General features: G+C 33.6%; 1 protein-coding gene across 3 annotated transcripts in view; it reads left to right on the plus strand.

The window, feature by feature from the left end:
* Positions 1–22652, plus strand: part of LOC128854818 (uncharacterized) — a 73474-nt gene that overhangs the window by 43916 nt on the left and 6906 nt on the right. The gene's annotated exons all lie outside the window — the stretch shown is intronic.

Raw genomic sequence — 22652 nt, forward strand, 5'->3', positions numbered from 1 at the left:
AACTAATTGTAGAGGAAGCTTGGTGTAAATAACTCTCACCGATATATGCACCATTTTACTGTTACTTTCTAATGATTTTAATCATAATTTTACTACAAATATTAATGTTAAATGTAAATCTTATTTTAACATATTCTATCCTCGAATGCAGTTATATCAATCAATGTTTCCATTAATTACTTAAACTTGAGCATATTTACAAATATATGTTTACATTTACATATGAAAGTCTTTTGAAAGGCAAGGCTTCGTTCGTACGCATGACAACCTTGAGTTGTGCATTCAAATTTCAACAAAACTAGCTGACGATCGCTCGCACAGCTTGATAAGGCGCCATCAAGAATCTGACGAAACAGTGTTTAGTTTTTACTATATTATTTATTGGAATACTACTTAACTTTTCGCAGACACATTTTACATAAGTGACAACTTCTGACAGCTGTTTTGTTGAGTAGTGTCTGCACCGCTGAGTGTCGAATACTTGAACCAAATTCAGTGCAGTTACGTTTGCACCACGCCTCTTTCGCTTTGTGGTTTATTCACCACTACAGCAAACAAAGAAAACTACAATATTTAAGATCGAATGCTTGTTGAAAATACATATTTTTTAAATGGGTATATGGGAGTGTAGTATTATCAGTTAGTATTACAAAAGTATTGAGATCAGTATTATATTATATAAACAATTTCTTACAAGACACTTCTGAAAATTATTTTTTTTTGCGTGAAAGACGTTAAATACTTGTAAACATTCTTCGCATTCTCCAAAATTAATTACAAATTTTACTAAATTTATAATACAGAATAGTGTAAGCAGTTTTCAATTAAATGGCTTAGCTGACTAATCTGCAGTTCTAACGAGTATAGAGCGACCCGCCTATATTGCTCATTGTTAAGTATACACTAATCTGCCGTATGCGGCTTCTTTGTAGAAATGTTGGTACAGAAACAAAAAACGCATGTAATGTACAGGGTAATTTAATAAGACCGAAGATTTTCCCTTATAAATAAAACACAACAAAATTTGACGAAATGTTTTTTTTTATTTCATCACATTTTTTAGGCCATGGCATTTATGTATGAAACACAATATCCGCTAATTGCCCACCACGACTTCTCTTGCAACACAGCATGCGCATTTAAAAATTGTCTATGAACTTGTGCAATATTTCTGGCTGTTTATTATTTATAACGCGTATGATCTCCTTTTGCTGTTCTGAAATCGACTCAGGCTTACTGGGATATACCAAATTTTTCAGGTAGCCTCAAGATTTCGGCCTCGTTATTTCATGAAATAATGCGTCCAGAGAATTTCGCTCACAAAAGTGTTATTTTTTCATGCACTGTGTGCATAGCGGGACCGTTCTGTTGAACCTGAAACTCATATTGCTCAAGTTCATGTCATTTAATTCAGATCTTAAAAAGTTAGTTATCGTATCACAATAAAGCTCACCGTAACAGCGTTACCGGCACGATTTTCAAAGATGTACGATTTGATGAATCCGCCAGCACATAATCTGCGACACATAATCTGCCTCGTTATGGGGGCATAGTTTTTACTTGAATGACATATGGATTTTCAGTACGCTAAATGTGGAAGCTTAGCTTATTAACGTATCCATTTAGATTATAGACGTATCCCTCATCATTCAATGCTCAATGTGCGAAAAGGACTTCTTGAAGAACGATTATTTTCATAAAACGTTTGGACCACTTTTATGCATTTTTCAACTGACTACTGCTCTTTGCCATTGTCCGAAGAAAATATATAAAATGGAATTAATTTTGATGTTTAGTTGGAATTTCCTCAAGTACTTTCCATGGCCATGTTCATTCACAATAGAATCTGTTTTTAATTTACAACAATATTAAACAGGTCGCACTTAGTTAAGCGCTTTCAAATCAAATTTACTTATACGAGTGTATTAAATTTTGTGTTGTTTCGATACGAGTAACGACGTGTAAGGTCTCGAAATTTTGTTAAGGTACAAAATACTCGAGTTCTGCATATAAGTACTCAGGTAGTGATCGATCAACTATTTACTTGATTTTATACATACATACATTCAAGAATCATGATGTAGTTGTTTAGGAATACTTGTACATCGGGGCGGAAAAAATGATTTGCCGAAGTAGAATTTCATAGAACAATTGCTATTGACGCAACTTTGGACCTTAGATTCAAACGTAATCAGGTCAGGGATCTCAATACTCATTCAAAAGCAGTTCACAATATTAGAGAGCTTGTTACATCACTGAAGTCTCGTGCTTAGGCAGACAAGATCTTGACGAATTTTCCACCTGCATATATAATAGTATTAATTTCTGTCCTGAAAAGTAACCCGTCAGAAGACTGGAAAGATCTTAAAGGTACATTTTCAAATCTAGTTGCCTGTGTGCATTTTAGAATGAGTTCAATATCAATAAGTATCGAGTACTTCGCTGCGATAGTTGTGTTGTATCGATACTTTTAACGAATGAAGGCATCAAAAATATGGCAGTATCGGAGCAACATCAGTTATATCAACCCAAGTAGGTTATTTTATGCATTTGGTTTTCATTGGACTCGCTAAATTACCTAAATTACCTGGTGTTCTTTTGTTTCTGATCATTTGCAAAAGACTAGAATTAGCAATTTATAGCAAAAAGTAATTTGTCCGAAAAAATGCTGCCAAAGTGTTTTTTATTTCGTAATTCCGGTTTATTCTTATTGCTTTTAAATTTTAATATTATATACATATATGTACTTTTACTCAGCTTGTTGCACTAGTTGCTGTTTTTTTGGCTCTTCAATGCTTGTTGAATAAATGAAAATGGAAACGCGTGGTTGAACTAATTGAGTTGTGACTAGCTAAAGCAGAAACAACAATAAGAGTAACAGTATAACAACAACAACAATCACAATAACGTAGCACATAACACATAACAAAAAAACGAGACGCATATAAATTTTAATTTTCAATTCCGCGCATTTCAATTGAAATTTCAAGCTAATAAATCATTTAAGTAAGAATTTAGTACGAGTGTTTGCATAAGTGAGTACCCAGCAAAAATCTGTATTGGTTTTTATGGTACGAGTACTAACTAGTACGCAGGTAAGCACGATCAGTTCCACGAAATTCCATACAAAAGAAGTCATGTGAACATAAGAAACTAGGAAATATGTTAAAACTTTAATTTGAAATTGAAAAGCTGAATCCATTGTGTTTATTATTATTTCCTATGGTTCCAGGGAGGTACAAAGAGCCACCTATTGTAGAATGTTGAAAGCAGCGTAATGGAAATCAAATATTTGACTCAAAATTTAGCAACACTAGACTTTATTTAACTAATATACTTTATTTATACTTTAATTTTAAGAAGATTCCTTAAAACTGAATAGCTTGATAAAGGGAAGCACTCTTAGCAGATTTTTGGATATTCCGGTTGCGAAGTTAAATATACTTTAAATCGCTAAAAAAGGAGTTTTAAATGTTTCAAAAGACAGCGCTTCGGAAAAATATGCAAGCGCTCTTAATCTGTATATCAGAGCAATATTTTTAGTGTGTAGTAAATGCAAAAACATTCTCCACACTGTTACCACTTCATATTTGTAAACTGTGCGCCTTCTTTCAGCTTTAGGATGCAGTAATAGTATCTTTGTTAGTAGTTTTTAAATGGTACCTTTTACCAGTTAATTTTCAATTGGGTATATACTAAAGTATGCAAGAAAATTGATTGTGGTAGAGTTTGGAGTGTTGCATGCAAATCAGGCAACAACAAATGAACAATAAAGTGTATACTATGGTATGGACTAGCGGGTATTGATATGTATGTATATAGCAATTGAGATATACATACATACGTATATGAAGATTGAGAAACAAATATTTATAATAACTGTAGGAATTGGTTAGTCAGTTAAGGCTATGCAAGCTTTTAATATATTTTCGTTTCTACTGAATTTAATTAGATTTGTAAGCTTTTGAAAAAATTAAGAAAATTTGAAAAATATCCGTAAAATGTTTCGATATGAATGATATGAAGAAAAATTATTAATAATGGGCCTCTTCTTTTCGCCAAGAGTTAGCAAGTGGCGAATAGATGAAGCAACTGGTGCAAATGAACTACATACATATGTATCTTGGCAACGCGGGTAAGCTGCGTCTAATGAGCTATAGCCATGCTTACTCGATACCTTTGTTGTCAAGTTAATCGAGCACAGAAACGGCTAGCGGGGAAATGGCGAATAGAAGAGGCCTAATATCATAGGCAAAATATAAATTCCTAAAATTACATATATAAAAAACTGCTGAGACACGTAAATTTAATTTTGGGTCGTAGATTACGGATCTGTGTACTGTTTGTCTGGATAAGTCAATTTTCTTAAAATATTAATAATTTAAGTTTGCATTGTCTCTGAAGCGGTTTATTGCTAAGTTTTTATTACAATGTTGGGGAAAAAGAAATCCATTCTTTTCTCGGTAGATGGCATATTTGATGCTGCAGAAAATATCGATAAAATCACAGATCACCATTTTAATAATCGTAGCATCGCCCAGTAGCTAAAGATCCAACATGAAACAGTTTTAAGCCACTTGCGTAAAAATTTTACGCTAAAATAGTGCATAACATTTCTCCCAAACAAATATGTTATTTAAAGACATTATAAGAAAAAAATAACAATAATTGTAGCCAATTGTTTAGTAGTCGGTTAAAGTTCCGAAAGCTTGTAAACAAAATGTTTAGTATATTTTCGTTACTACTGAATTTGATTACATTTATAAGCTTTCAAAAAATGAAGGAATTTAAATATCTATGAAAATTAAACAAAAATATACTCGTAAAAAAGATTAGATAATGATTTGATGAATAAGAGTCCCGGAAATGATTAGTTACTTCAAGCTTGAAAGCTTTTAATAAACATATTTGTTTTTGTACTTATAAGCTTTTATTTATATTTAAAAGCTTCTGAAAGAACTAAGGAATTTAAATATTTATATATAATATATGAAGAACAAAGGTATGATTGATATGGATGACAGTCCCAAAAAGAAAAAACAAATTATTATCAGGTCTACGCACAACGGCGTTTTCTCTAAATGTGTATACCAATAAAAAATTGTATTTTTTTTTAATATTTTATTGTATTGTTGAGCTAAACGCGCAACTTCAACAATCGGTAAGGCACCGTCAGTTGTGTGTAATGCTCGAAATGTACGGGGGTTTTCTCGGCATAAAACCTAAACAAGACATTCGCGCTGCTTGGGACTCAAACATATCAACGACAGAAAAATAGTATTATATTAAGACTTAGTTCTGAAATTCTCTCTAGAATATATAAGCTTTTCGTAAGACTAATCATTGTAAAAATAACCTATAGTTGTATGTTTGACATAAATAAAATAAAAATAAATAATCAATTCCGAATATAAAAAAATGTTTCGTGACTAGTTTGTGCGAAATAGTTTATTTTTTCGGGAGAGAGCCTGAAATAAAAAAATAACAATTTTTTTATTAAACTCTGTGAAGAGAGGAGTGCCAGAGTGGCATTCCAACTATTTCACGTATGAAGAGAAAAATGTGAGAAAAATTATTAATTAATTGATAGATCTTTAGTTATTTTTCAATAGTTATTGTCTATCCACAAACCGAAATCAATACGCGAGACTTGGCAATATGATGTGACAAGTCCCGAACGGAATTATTTTCACGTCGGGCAATCGGAAATCTTGTAAAAAAATCCGCCTTTGCTTCTCTTATTTCCTCACGAGTATGTATGTTAGCCATTGTTAGCATAACTTATCTTCCTTTAAGCCCAAATATCTCTGCAACTCATAGACACTGTTGATTACGTCATTCCAAATTCTTAATATTTTCCGACACCACGTTGATACCTACCCCTAATCATCTGTTTTGGTTAATTGCTACTTCTTCTACCATTAATACCTCTAAATATTTATAATATTGTAATAATATTGATAATTAATATAATACATAATATTTATTTTTATCTTCTTCCTGAAGAACATTGAAAATTTTGTTTGGTTTTTTTTGTAAATTTTTATAGTTAAACAAGAAATGGGAATTTTCGAAATAGTATACAAATTTAGAAATTTTATTATGCATCATTAAAACAATCTATGAGTAGAATTATAAAAAAATATTTGCCAAAAACCTCATGCGCCATAAAATACTAAACTGACCAGGTATGCTTTCTGTTTACATACACTTCGATTAGTATAAATTGAGGCTTTTGTGCCTGAGCGGGCGGCGGGTTGATGCACGGAGTGCTCGCACGCGTACTTACACTTATAAAATGTACACCTACAAACATACATACATGCATACATACCTGTAAACTTCTCAGTTATTAGTGAGTAATGTACCAAGTTTTCTACAAAACAACCGTGGCTGGCGCATGCATACAAGTATAAGCAGTTATACGGGGGTATGTATGTATGTGTTTAGAGCATTCTTTTACTTCTCCACTACTTCTGCAGTTACTGCTGATTATGCTGTTTACTTAAATGTATACATATACATTTGCGCTGTGGCGTTTTTGTCAAATTTTTACAACTAGCAGCTGCGACCAGCTGAAGTCAGTAACCGAAAGTTATTATCATTTACTAAAAGAAAATGACATTTAAAAATTACCGATATGTATTTAGCTATGTATAGCACGTAGTTGTGCAAAGGAACGTATATAATTCTTGTATACTTACATACGTATGTATAATATGTTCATATGTAATACTGTTTAAATGAATCGCATTTTTTTCGCAATCGGACTTTTTTTTTACTTTTCTATACTTTATATTCTATTCACACTGATTAAATTTGCAAGGCAGAATAGGTCTAAAAGAAAAGAGAAGCTTTAAATTCTACGAGCTTTGCACTACTATTTTTACGAACACACCTGTGTGTAAATATGTTTGCACTAAATATTTTTAATCAAGCTTCAATCAATTTTTCGAAATCTCTTGTATCACTTTCATTTTTCTTATTTTTCTTTGGTAAAATAAATAATCAAATTAATAAAGAAGGCAAAGTAAAAATTTCATATCATTATCCGCTAGATAAGCTAGTTAGCTAGTAAGCCATTTCTTACGATGTGTATATTGCATACAACGATTTGAAAGTGGCATCACGCTTGAAAAAAAGTACATATTTACCTGTAGCAAATTTGCTGAAAACAGTTGTGTGTTACGGCGTTCCAAAATAGAGGTAAAAAAGCAAAGCTCGATACATAGACTAGTACCATTATGGCCAAGGTGGAAACCGGATAAAAAAATGTGTGCTGGTTTCTGGATGCAACACCATATCGAGTGCAATAGTACAGCGGTGGGTCCAACGATTCGGTTCTGCAAGGAAGATTTATAATATTTACAAATGCGGTTGTACCTCAATCATTGACACTTAGGAATTAGACAGCGGCAGTGTACGAAGAGAAAACCAAAGGAACGCGTAAATGTCAAAATAAAGATTTCCATAACACAGAATATTTTTTTTTATTTAGTAAAAATGTTATTAAAAAAAAAGAAAAAAAAAACAAGTATGACTAATTTTGCGCGTCGGATGTAAATCCCGCTCTGGTTCGATCAAATCGTGGAAATCGTCGAGTCGGGCCATCATGTAAGCATTCGTACTATTGCTAAGAAATTGAATATTCTTCCCAAAAAAACAAAAAAAAATCATGAAAAACGCTAAGAACTTTTTACTTCCTCTAATCTATACGCTTATGTATGAATATTTGTATGTAAATGTGTGCAGCGGAAATTTATTGTAAACGCTCGGTTTAGGCAAAATGAAAATTTTTACATCGCAAAATGTAGCTTTTATTTATTAAAAAAATCATTGCGAAACATTGTGGAAATGGAAAATTCTAAAAGCCATTTTTACGCTATTATCGTTTATTTAAATATTTTACTAAATAATATGTTTATCAATTAAATAACTGCTAACTGTTTGCGCTGAACGTTGATTTTGTGTTCGCCCGAGCACTTGTAACTGCCACATTGCGCCCACTCTACCAGATTAAAAGAAAGCTGAATGGATACATAAATATACAAATACACAAATATACTCATATATGTGTGTATGCATAAGGTGGCACAAAATTAATCATCCATTTGCATGATTTTTTAAATTAATTTAAACTTATTTTTGATAAACTTTTGAAATAAAAAACAATGATTTTAAGTAATGGAAATCTTTATTTTAACCTTTCGCGCTCCATTTGTTTCACGTCTAATAGGGCGATAAATTTTGCGTCACCTGGCACTACCTATTCTTGTGTTCTCAAAATAATAGCTGTGAATCATATTGCAAAGTTTTGACTGTTTGTTTATTTTTGATTTGTTTTTTTTTTTTACTAAAATAAAAGTCATATAATTCAAATTTTCAAACTTTGTAAAAAAATTTCAAGAACTTAGACTTGCAAAAAATTTCAAACTTTTTTGTCAAAACCTTTAGAAAAATGCTGGTTTAAAGTTGCTCAAAATTTGCGTTAATTTTTTATAATTTTTTTTTTTACTGACTGTGTTATGAATCTTTTTTCGTCTAAGAATTGCTTGATAGTTTTTGTATATGGGTAAAATGCGCAAGATCGCCGGCACAAAAAAAACAACACTGCCAAAATCAACTCGATTTTTGTGTCACTTCAAACTGGTACTTTATTATGCTAAAATTCAGTAGGCTATAAAACTCTCTAAAAGTTGTGATTAAAACGTTTGGCGTAGTGTAACTTATATTTTTATAAGAAAGTAAATAAATAATAATTGATGAAATAAAAGTTATGAATTAATAAAAAAAAGTAATATTTTCATAAAAAACAAATAAGCAATAACTAATAAAATAAAAGTTATTAATAAGTAATAATAATCAATAAAATAAAATTATTTGCAATTTCATCCGCGAAGCTTACGAAATCGTGGTATTTACTGGTTAGGGATGGCTAAAACTAATTAATGCGTCCAATGCTCCGATTTCTAGAACTTTTAGAGAATTTAATACGCTTTCAAACTATATTGGTATAGATTTTTCTTTCACGAAGAACTACTTCAATCTTTACGAAATGAATTGTTTAACCAGATTCAAATTATTCCCAGTTATTCTTTCCCTGTAAACTGTACATTTTCTTCATTAAAATGAAGTAAGTAAATTATACGTTCAAATTATTTTTGATTGAATTGTTTAACATTAATCTGTTTTTCATGATTTGTAAGAAAGACTGCATTTTTAGATGATTAATTATAAAATAAAATAAACAATAAATAAGTTAACAAAACTTTGTAAAATGTCGTGCTGCTATTATTGTGAACCCAGGTGTACATATATGTGGTGAGAGTGTTGTGTGATGGGCAATAGTGTAAAATTTAATCTATGTATGAATATGAAGCAATAAAGAAAGCAAATATTATGACTGTTATTTATACTAATGGAGGAAAATTTGAAGGCAATACATTTTTGCAAATTCCTCGCTTAAGAATAATACCATATTAACCAATTCTCGTAATTTGCTGAAAATACTAAAAAAAAAACTGTTAGCATGTAGCTTGTTTTTAAATGTTATACGAGTACATTACAAATATATATAAGAATTCCAAAGCAAATGATTTTAAATTACATAACTTTATTATTTAGGCCTCAAATTACGCATACAGCTGGCGAGAGATATCTTCAGCTTCCTCTTAGTTTTGTTAAGCACGTGAATGACTTGATGAGATGCAAATAGATATAGTTGCTATAATTGTATCATATTGTATTATATATAGAGTAGATAAAATATCACATTGATTTTTGAGAATTTCTATCGGACGCGGTCTTATGTATTTTCTCCATTTAACGTCTACTCCACAATTTTTTTATATGGAAGAAAACACAAATTTCAAAAATTAACGCGATTTTTGATCCTCGTGAAACTTGCATTTTATTATACCAAAATTCAATGGTCTATAAAACTGCATACCCGACAATAAAAATTATTTTGTCGCTGACAGTATATATTATTGTATATATTTTCCCGTAGCTCCAAGGTAATTTCTGTAATCTGTTAATTTAAGATGAGTAGGGAATTGGCCTTCTACATCGGAGCCTGTATTCGGGGTTGCCGATTTGCATCTAGGCTGGCAAAGCGTGGAAATTTCCTCCTTACTGAAGAAAAGATTTCCCGCCTTTACTCGGTCGTCAAAGCCTCGTTCGATTAAAATAGGTACCATTTTCTATCTTACTTATAAATGTTAGTTGATGGGTTCCTCATATTGTATCATATTAACTATTTGATATTTAAATAGATTATGAAATTTAAGGCACCATATCTCCTAGAAAGATGCGATCGATACCATGTTGTGAAAACTTAATATTTTGAATTGCACATCTCAGGCATGCCCACATCTCTGATGCACAATTCTCCGCCTCTTATTCTTTTTTTCTGGAAAGACGTTTCTCAATCATAGCTGTCTTGGAGAACTATGGCTTTAACTCACATAGAAAAACAATAAGCGTGTTCTGCATTTGTTTACGAAAGTAATGTATAGTTCAATGCAAATAAATGCTTGAAAAAAATCGTATATATTTCGCCCATACTTACTTAGCAACAGCGCTAAAGTTAAACAAGTAAACATGTACGAGAATGTAGTGCAAAAAAGATAGCAAACAATTTCAAATCAGAAGAATAAGCAACAATAACTGCTGAGTAAACTTTGTAGCACAAACATGATAGTAAACTAGGAAAACGAATAAATAAGCTTATTATCACTTTAAGGAATGGAAGAAATAAGCAATTCATAACGGATGTTTTTTTTTGGACGTGTAGAGCTTTCTATAGTGATAACTGTGAAGCCAGCTGTCCAAGTGTTTGTCATTTCTACACAGACTACTCTGAAAACATGTCATGAAGCAAAAACGTTTTCGAATTGTGATTCCAACAAGACAATCTAACTTAGGAGACAGTGCGGCAAACAGCTTTGTCTTCATTCCTTCTAGGTCAGATATGTCTTGCTACCTCACAAGTGGGCTCCGTGGTACATCTACTGTTATCTTGAGCGATGTAGACCGACTTGATCCAGAGCTTGCCTGAGGTTAAGATCATGCCCACATGTCAGAGTAGATAGTGATGCGACGAACGAGTCCCTGACCCACAACGCAGCCTCCTTTACAGCTATTAGCTCAGCTTGAAGTAGTAGATGCCGCTTGCAACACTATTATATAGTCTTGAACCGTCAGTGAAAATAATCACTGACTCTGGTAATTGAAGTTATCCCATTCACATCTCTCTGTGACTCGTGAGGAAACATTATTTTCATATATATTTACTCGGAAAAGTTCCGTGAATGTTCGAGTGCCCAAATCTGAAATTTTTCAAGGACATACATTTATTAAATAGGATTAGCCTTAAATAGGATTTGCGCTAGATATCAATGGAGGATAGAAGGCAGCGCTCTTGTGATAAGCATGGACGCTACCCTCTGAATCCTTTCCACAGTGACCCCATAGATGAGGATGGACGCCACCACTGCAATTTACAGCCAGAGTACTATGCGAGGTTTTATGCCCCATCTTTTACCTAAAGCCGTTTTGAATGCATACAGGGCGATGACCGCGAGTCCTTGCCTTCGATGTTTACGGTCTAGAATAATCCCGATGTACTTTCTTAAAATACAGAATCGCCAGTTATTGTAAAAACAAAACCAAAAAAAAATTTTTTTTCTGGATATATTAAAAAAAGGTCGATTTAATTATGTTCATCATATGTATTTATGTATGTATTTCAGAAAAAAATTCCCAGAAAGGTCTTATATCATCGTGCTATAACTTAACTTGTTAGCGAATAGGGAGAATGGAAAGGCGGCTTCTATCTAAATTGTATTCTCTTTAAAATTAATTGAATGAACTCGCTAAGTCTACATAATTTGCAAGAGATAAGAAAATGAAATTTTTATCCGAGGTAAATATTTTCAAATCCAGTAAAAATATAAAAGCAATAAATTACTTCTACAAACGTATCTTCTGTGTATAATTAAATTAAATTTTTTTTCTTCTGACTCACTATTTTTGTTTTGACAATTAATCAAGATTTTCAAAATTTACATTATTATGTGAAATCACTGCTTGGATCACAATTCAAGAGTTTTTGACTTAAGTTGGCTTTCGCCACTTGAAAGCTTATCACACCTGATAGTCGTTGACAAAATCCTGGTATTTACAAACAAATCTGCCATTAGTAAATCTCCTACAATACTGTCGACAACAGCCACACTTCAATACACAACTCGCATGCCATAGTAAAAACCCAAGCCAAACTTTATTGTGTGCTAACAACAGTTGTAAATACCTTAAGCACACACACAAAAAATAGACTGAAAAGTACTCATGTATGTACAAACGAACAATACAAAATCGTCATTGATTACTTCGAAAGTCATTGGAAATCGATTGTTTGATTGTTTTCCTTTGCATTGTTAACATTGCCAACATTGTCATGGTCTTTGTCTATCCGCGGGTAGTTTTGGTAGTGGGTGGCGACACGCTAACCTGCGCAATATTCACATGGGTACGTACTTGTGTATATACAGAAAAGCATGCATATTAATATATACAAGAGAATTCATACACGCATTTACATTTACATATACATGTGTGTGTTGGAGTTAAATAAAAACTCGACCATAACAGGTAAGAATTTGAACTTGACAATACAATAAAATGTTGAACAGTGACTAGCATCAATATAAATGCAAGCATGACAGTAATTACCGTAATAAATAAATTTATTTCAGTAACACTTTGCGACAAAATTAATGCAAATAGGAGCTGCCGGGGCAGAGCCAGAAAACTTCACTTTTCTGTGATCACTAACACAAAGTCACTTGATAATACTCTGATGATACTCTGTGAGTAAACGAAAAAAATCACAAATCTTGCTCACCTCACAAAGGTTATAATTTTTCTGTGCTCTCCCTCTTTTTCGGACAAGAGCATCCTTCGTTTTTTACCACAGTTTAACACACCAATAAATTTAAATAAGGCGTCGTCGATTGGGTATTTCTCTGCTCGCATGACGACCAATTTTCTTGTGAAAACAACAACAACGTTATCGAGCAAGATTCGTCACTAGTGAATAATGCTTCACCTCATAAAACTCAAGAATGATAGAAACAAGATTGATCCCTTCAGAGAGTGCGTGACGTCTCATTGACGCAGTTGTGCAGTGCTGGAGTACCTTATCTTTTTACATAACATCAAATATAGAAAATAAGTGCTTTTCGAGCTTTCTTTAAGTTCACCGAGACACTTGTGCTCGGTCAACACACTTTGTGCTCTCATGTTTTTACAAGGCGATGTGATGGCGATTTCTGAAAGCCGTTACTTTATTTTTCACGATTTTGACAAGTGTGACGTCAGGCTCCTTAATAGCACAAAACAAACAAAAGAAGAAGAAATTACATGTTTGTAAAAATTTACTGAATGCCCAGGTAATTTTGTGATTTATGCCATTTAAACTAAACTAACTAATGAAAAGGAAGTGCCGTGTGTTAAATTGTGAAAGCACGGATTAGTTATTTTGCGTTTTTATGCGGATGACGCCGTGGCAGGAAAGTGTGTGTTTGTGTGTAAAATTTATTCTGTTTGGTTGTTGTTGTTGTAGATGTAGCAGCATAAACATTCCCCATACATATACGGGAATGCTGCTGAAGTAAGAGCCCTTGGCCGAATATAAATCCGGGTCATTCCGGTTACGTAGAACCGACCGTCGTGGGAACATTCTTCTTCTGTTTGGTAATATCTACTGCTCTCGCCTACTCTTCCTCTTCACAAACACGTAATTTGCCTTCCTTTTTTTTGTATATTCTCGGACGTCGCAGCGAATTCGGAAGGCGTAATCTTTTATTCTACCATTCTTGGTTCTATTAGAATGTTGTCGGCTAAAAACTAAATAATTGCAAACCCCGGAGTTGCCGTGTGTGAATTCGCTAACGCACGGCGAATCAAAGACGCCTATAATATTTTTACATACATATATACATATGTACATGTTTATTTATAGATTAGCTCTTACTTGTTTTTAAGTTCATCAACTAAAACTTATTGTCTTTGGCTTTGTATTTTCAAATGATTTTCGTTAACTCGAAGTTAATAGTTAGATTATTTTCGAAACAAAAGAGGCTGTTATTTTTACTCTACTGTATGTGACCGTAACCGACATCTTGTTTTACAGCAACTGGTAGAAAAAGTTGTTTCTAAAGGCGGTCGCTCTACGGCAGATAATGGCAAACCTCCGATTGTATTTTTGTCATAAAAAATACCCCCATGAAAAACTGTGTACCGGTCGGAGTCGGAATAAAACTATAGGTCCCTCCATTCGTGGAGAAACATCAAAATCACAAATATGAGTAGGAGCTCGACCAAATCCCCATTGCACTTTTGTACCATTAATTTACGATAGTCAAACATAATAAAAATAAAATATTAAGCATTCTGATTAAGTTTTGAAATATACAAATCCTGTCCATGTTCAAACGTGCACGCTGCTTCAGTTTGCGCGGTCCTCAAGCCACCGCGCGACCGATCAGCCGATGGCAGCAATGCCACCGTCGAGCGCATCAAGTTACAAAACAGCCAATATCTCGGAAATGGAATAAAAGTACAAAATTCTATTTTCAGATTATTGAAGGTAAGCGTTTTCCGCACAATTATCCGTAAGTCCGATTGTTTAACAGCGTGAAGAAAACATAAAAAAATGCAACTGATTACAAAAAGCTATTATTTATTTATCTATTTGTCACAATAAAAAGAGTTATTAACACTTGAAAAATAGAACAGATAATACTTGAATGGTATGCAAAATTTCACGCCATTATCTATTGTAGTTTCGGAGTAATTATTTTTTTAATTTAATCTTGCTTAAAACTTTAATTGTTAATAACTATTGCTAAAATTGGAATTTGTGCGAAATATTTATAGAACAGCGCTAACATGACTTTGACTACACAATGAGACATCTTGCCCTAAAATCCGTGACTTAGTGAAATTTTCGAGGATCACTTGACATGGCTTTACTCTACAATAACATTTTTTGTCATTTCCTTTTTACGACAACTAATAGCTTATTTTCGAAGCGATTTCAACAAATGGGTACAACATTAATCCTTATCCAATTTAATACCTTAAATACATTGTTGTTTTCATATAGATCTATGTATATGGCTCTTTACAGCATATAATTAAAAACAATATTTTTTAAGATATTACAACAGTAATTAGTAATTGAGATCTACCGGAAAAATTGCGTTAGCCGTTGCGTCATCCGGCATTGACGCTACTCTTTTGGAAAGAGTCTTTTGGAAAGAGGCCGAACCACACACTCTACAATGAAGCACCCGCTGAAAATCGCCACCGATGATGATAACAGCGTCTGTAGTGTTTCTAGACAGAGCAATACAGGAAAATTGATGCGTGACTGCTCATTAATAGTCTGGGACGAAGCTACCATGTCAAACAAGACGTCTGTGGAAGCACTGGATAGGACAATGCGCGATTTGCGCAACAAAAATGCACCTATGGGTGGATGTACAATTCTGTTCTCAGGAGATTTCCGTCAAATCCTACCAGTTGTGACTCGAGGAACACGTGCTGACGAAATAAATGCTTCGCTAAAAAGATCCCACCTTTAATCGTATGTCAATAAATTAGAGCTTAAAACTAATATGAGGATTTCGTCATCTTCACGTGAGAACAGGCTATTTCCAGAGATGCTGCTAAAAGTTGGGAATGGAGAATTAACACAAAGTGAGGGAAGGATTAACCTAGAAAGCCAAGAGTTAGTCAACAATGTCTATCCAGACATTGATAACATAAGTTATAAGACAATATCTTGGTTTAAAGAAAGAGCTATTCTGTCACCAACTAACGAACAAGTAGATAAAGTAAATAACTTGATTATTTCAAAGATTGATGCGCCGACGAAAATATACTACTCGGTCGATACTGTTCTCGATTTGGAAGAAGCTGTTCATTTTCCTACAGAATTTCTAAATTCGTTGAACCCGTCTGGACTCCCTCCTCACAAAATGGAGCTGAAAATAGGTTGTCCTGTTATTTTATTAAGAAACCTAAGTCCACCTAAACTTTGCAATGGCACGCGTTTGCTGGTAAAATCACTGAAAACTTTCATAATAGAGTGCACAATACTCACAGGATGTGGTACCGGAGAAGATGTATTGATTCCCCGAATCCCTCTGATACCATCGGATCTACCATTCCAATTTAAACGCTTACAATTTCCGGTAAAGACATCTTTTGCAATGACCATTAATAAATCTCAGGGTCAAACCTTCAACGTTGCAGGCTTAGATTTGAGTGTTGACTGTTTTTCACATGACCAACTGTATGTCGCTCTTTCAAGAGTAACCTCTAGAGAAAACATGTTGGTATTGTCTAATGACAAGAAGGCTATGAACGTTGTATATAAAGACATTCTGTAATATACAATAGTAATTGTTGTAAAAATAAAATAAATAGATATGTAAAAATGCAAAAAGTTAATATGCAAAAATGTAGGGTATGAATTTAGATATCCCAAAGATAGCAGGAAATCTTCATGCTATAAAGAAAGGAGAATTGTTTTACTCCAAATTTAACGCGTGCGGGCCACGGGCAATAATGAATAAGCCAAAACTACTGGATCGATTTTAATCATTTTTTCAGTGAGTGACATAGGGTATATATTTTATACCCGTGCGAAGCTGGGCGGGTTGCTAGTATTTAATAAAATTTAACAATTTAGGCCATATTGCGCTCTATCAATCACTAATTTTTTTAACGGGTGATTTATGCTTCGCTCAGTGACGCACTGGCGCGCGAACTCGAAAGCTATGAAGCTATAAATTTAACCATCTAACAAAGTTAGGTATTTGGTTGTTTTTTAAGTTGAGAGTGTTTGTGTGAAGTGTATGTGTAAATTGTGCTTAAAAATTTATCTTAATCGCAGCGGCATCATTGGACATGCACCATGATATGGGCTGGTAGGTGACTCATTTAGCCATTTCGAAATAAAGTAGTTATATTTTTTATTGAACTGTATTCACATTTTCAAAGTTTTTAAATACTTAAGTGACTAACAAGTATTTCGTTTCGCTTGAAAAGTTGAGCTCTACTTCAATTTCCATTTCCTCCATGGCAATGGTTTGATTCACTGCCATCTGCTGGTGCTTAAAAATTTGTTAAGTTGTATGTAGTGACTTATGTATGTACGTATGTGCATATTTGTGAATATACATATTTACATTCTAGGGAAAACTTTGGGCAAATATTTGCCACCTTTTGTTCGATTTAATTCCCTATATTTTATTCATTATACTTTTACTAACCTACTGTGCCATTTACACAGTTTCAAATGCACTTTGTCATTGTTATTTGCCCATTTATATCCATTGATACACATCTAAAATTACTATACTTGAAAGCGTCAGCTTGGCTGCATGTTGTGCAATTATTGATTTTAGTTTGTGATAATAATAAAAACAACTATAATAATAATAACTGATCATGCTATGAATGGAAAATAAAAAATTATGATTTTTGCTAGCAGTGACCACCTCCCTATTTATGGCGCTCTCGACCATAGTCGCTTCATTTAGATGCACCCCACAAATTGGAATAAGCGATGAGAATGATTTTAATAAGCATGAACGGCAGCCTGAAGCTTAGCTTTGCGCAAAAGATCCCTGCACCTACTCCGTCTAACATTTTCGAACCGACAGTAAATATATTAAGCGTATCCGGGCTAGGTTTCATTCGTATTTTCCACCACTTGACAACTGGAATTTACAAGCAGACAAGCAATGGAGCGCGTAAAGCTCCAAATAAAGATTTCCATCACTCAAAATAATTTTTGTTTATTTAATAGAAAAGTTATACAAAAGCCAAATTGGATGATTAATTAATTAATTTTACGCCATCTTGTATTATAATCTTGATTTTCTTTAAGATTTTTTAATCTTGATTGGTTTTCCTGATGTGGCAGTCAAAATTGTTTGTGTGTTGGTAGAGAAGTGCCAACTACATGGCATAAATTGTGGATGTTGCGGACGGACTATCAACCAAATTAAATTTTGATGACGACATTGCAAATTATAATTTTCCTAAACATTTAAGGTTGGCGTATGAATTGGTGAATTTATCATTGGCGAATGAAGCGCATTTTTTACATTTTATCGCAAGTCAAATTAATGTTGTGAGCATAAAAAATTGCTCACATAAATTTAAATTAAAAATCACCCTTAGGCGGATAATTAACAAATTTGTCCCATTATCACAAAAGTTCCATAAAAAATATATGTACAATACATACTTATATATAATATATTTCCTCGCGCCGCTCCCTACACCAATCAACTTCAGCTTTTGATGACCAGCATACATCCACAATACGCACTCTTGCACATGTACTGATTGAAGTTTTATGAATGAAAAATACAAATGCACAAATGTAAATATATTATTTACACAGGCCTAGGTACATAAAAGTGTGTATATAATTACCCAATAAGCAGCAAAAATATTTCCTCGACTTATAGGTCTCAAATTCATAGCTAACATCCGTGCTCCCATTGATTAGAATCCAAGTCGGTGTGGAGTTGAGAATACTCATACAATGGTACTGTCTGTAGTAGCGACATACATAGATAAAAATATAAACGGCGGTATTGGCAAAGCAAATTGCGTTTTAAGTATACGTGAGAAAGAAATCGAATTGTATAATAATATTCCTTTCAAAAATATAATAAAAAAATTGAATGCTGGTTAATGAAATGACCAAAAACTGGTCATAAACGCTTTCAACATCGAAAGGTAATGAAAAGTATGAAAGTACATCAGATTCTTCGGAGTATATTTTATAGCTCATAATACCCAAGACAGACATCAAGTAGTGTAAACGTAAGGGCCGTCACACACGGTTCGTATCGTCATCGTAGCGTATGCGAGAAAATGTACGCGAGGCGTACACTTCGTCACAGCAAGCATGCAGCATGACGCCTATCGTGCAGCAGAGTCGTCAAATATCCTGTACGCTTGTAGTGTGGCTACCATTTGGAATCTGGAGAGAACGTAGGTTCCAATTTCCGTGCATAAACATCAAAATAATAGAAAACGTTTTTTTCTAATAGCGATCGTCCCTCGACAGACAATGACAAACTTCCTATATCTTGTAGTTTGTTTTTGATTTTGAGTGTTGGTATTTTATTTTGAATAGTATGTTTCAAAATTTCTACAAGCTCCTTAAATGCATTTTTAGACTTTCTGTAAAATATGCGAAATTTATCGTCATTTGTGTAAGCGAAAGTGAAATTTGTAATCATCCTCTTGTAACTCCCTTGTGGCAATGAATAATCTGCTGTTTGAGTTAGTCCTAATGTACGGATGCACCCAGTGCCCCCTTTTTCTTTTATTTCTCCTCTGGTGGAGAAGATAATACAATAACTCGTACTTTTACGATAACTAGTTGCATTGTGTGCGGACAAGTAAGCGTTTCGTCATCGCCGCTACTATAGAAAATAATGTAGTGCCGATGACGACACGACCCGTGTACGAAAGCCCTTAGGCTTATATTATTTGCCATTATTAAGCAGCAATTATTATTAACATATTTTGATTGCTTTTTTGTATTAAAAGTTGTCAAAATGGAAATATTAAAAATACAGAATGCTTTTAGAACTTTACTGAGATATTCTTTCTACTAAGGTGGCGCAAAATAATCATCATCATCAATCATATTAATAAATTTTCCGATATATAATTTTTGCAGTTGGTGTCGTACGTTAATCATATTTGACACTTGTGAACTAGACAGCGGCAGTGTACAAACAGACAAGCAATGGGGCGCGTAAAGGTCAAAATAAATTAGTCAAAATATTTTTGTTTTATTTTTGGTATTGAAAAAGTTATTCAAAAACAAAATTTGATGATTTATTTTGCGCCACAACTACATTAGATAAGCAGAATCCAGAAACAAGAAAAAATTAGTTTAAATTTATTAATGCTTTTTGAAATAGGTATGAAATATTTGTTTCGTATAGGAACACTTTTTGATCGAGAAAAGAAGAAGTAGTTATTTCACTGAAGGATAAAAGGGTCTTAATGCTTCATTCATCGGAGGTACTATTTATGCGCAGTTGGTCAAATTACCACCTTTTATGGGATATATTAGAGGTAATACGAGCGGTGCCTTTTATATTTCGGGATTTGGCAACCCTGGTGTTGCAATCTGGCAACTGACAGCTGTATCGCAAAGTTTGACATTTTTTGGCTTTTACGTACTTAGAACGTTTTGAAATACCAGCGCTATTTGTGTTGTTTACAGTAACTTAAAAGATTCATCTCGGTCCAAAAATGGAATTAAATCGTCCACATTTTCGTGCGATTATTTTTTACAACTTTCGACGTGGATTAACTCAGCAACATTGCATGGATGAACTTAATTCATTTTTTGGCAATGAAGCTCCATCAAGGACCAGTGTTTATCGATGGTATGGTGAATTCAATCGTGGTCGTAGTTCACTCCAAGACGAATTTCGTGAAGGTCGTCCAAAATCAGTTGTTGTTCCGAAAACCATTGATGCTGTGCGCGAACTGATATTGCAAGATCGTCATGTGACCTATCGTGAGATTGAGACACTCTTAGTCATTAGTGGGACCAGCATACATTCAATATTGCATAAACATTTGACTGTCAAAAAAATCTGTTCGCGTTGGGTCCCACACAATTTGTCAATCGCTCAAAAAAAGGCTCGTGTCGATTGGTCGAAGGAAATGCTCAAAAAATACGATCGCAGGGCTTCGAAACACGTCTATGACATCGTGATAGGTGATGAATCATGGATTTACGCGTATGAGCCCGAAAGTAAACAGCAGTCGACTGTATGGGTGTTTCAAGATGAGCCAAATCCAACAAAAGTTGTTCGCGCACGAAGCACTTCCAAGCAAATGGTCGCCTGTTTTTTCGGAAAAACTGGACATGTCGCAACCGTACCACTAGAACAACGCAGAACAGTAAATTCTGAGTGGTACACAACCATTTGTTTGCCAGTTGTCTTCCAAAAAATTAGGAAAACCAATCGCCGAAGACGGATCACTCTTCACCAGGACAATGCGAGCTCTCACACATCGGCTCAAACAACTGCATTTTTGAGCACCCAAAACATCGAATTAATGGGTCATCCGCCGTATAGTAAGAAGCGGTTGCGGCATTCAGAATGCATGTTTTGGAGGTACCTCATTCAGAGTGGCAAAAGTGCTTCGACAATTGGTTCAAACGCATGCAAAAGTGTATAGATCTTCATGGAGAATATTTTGAAAAACAATAAAGTGATTTTCGATTATTAAAATTTGTTTTTGTTCTCTAATCCCGAAATATAAAAGACACCCCTCGTATTAGCAGCATAGACTCCTGCGAATATGTAAAGAAAAATAAATAAACAGTAAGAATAGCTCTAGTAAAAATGGAAATTTGTCCATTTACGACCACAAAGAAACAAATTAACCCTTCTAGGATCATTAAAGCAAATATAAAAGTATGTATTCATTTTATTAAAAAGTACTAAAAAATTGTCCCGTTTTTTTAATGCCGAGGCTGTCTATACAAACTATTATTACTCGCAAAACGCAAATCGACACAATTTGAAATGAAGCAATCATACATAAAACAGTATCAGGCAAATAAAATTAAATAATTAAAATACTATTTTTTTCTTTTTTAAATATGCCTTGTTTCTGTAGTGATAGAAAAGAGTGAAAATTTTAAAATCTTGTAGAAAGTTATAATTTTAATTAATCGAATGAATTTTAGGGTTATGTTAACTATTCAGATTTTTTTCAAGTGTAGCGACACAAATATCCAGTTTTTTGTTTTAATTAATTATGTGCATATCTCTGTATTTGAAACTCAGTTGTGCCTGCATATAGCGAACGTTCGATAAAGTGAACTCCTTGGAATTTTTACAACAAAAGAAGTAATTAGAAATGAATGGGCCTGTTCCACTTGGCTTCGAAAAAATTTCATTCGTTAAAGAAAACATGTGAAATTTTTGAAAAAATGGGGACAAAGCGTTTAACCTTTACTAAAATTTTTAGAGTAGCTAAGTCAAAAATTTTAGAAATAAACAAAAAGTAGAGGAATTTTATCTCTCAGCAGACAACTTTCATTCCAATGATCTCTTGTATGATATTTACATACACACAGTTGTTTTTTAGCAAATGAAAATAAAATAACAAAAAAAATTATACCTTAATCGTGATCGATGTACTCTTGTAAAACCCAGGTTATAGCTAGTTCTTCCAAATATCTTCGCAGCTGATGGCAATGATGCTTTTTGGTAAATTCTATTCACCAAATAAATTTTCGGAGAAGCAGCCCAAACATGAACTTTGACGGCATGCTTAACAGTTCGTTGAAGTTGTCGATTATCAGCAGTACACTAGGACCGACGTATGCAACTATTCACACAAAACGAAGATTCATCGGCGAATATTGCGCTTGCCCAATTCCGTTCTGAATTTGTCTTAGCTCATGCAAGTCCGTTTTCAATGTGTGAAAGCAGCAGTATTCCGGAATTTGAGGTCTTCTGCACTTAAACATCCTTGTATCGTGTCTTTGAATACATTAACACCTCTCT

This window comes from Anastrepha ludens, chromosome 2, assembly GCF_028408465.1.
Source record: "Anastrepha ludens isolate Willacy chromosome 2, idAnaLude1.1, whole genome shotgun sequence".
NCBI classification, from domain to species: Eukaryota; Metazoa; Arthropoda; class Insecta; order Diptera; family Tephritidae; genus Anastrepha; species Anastrepha ludens.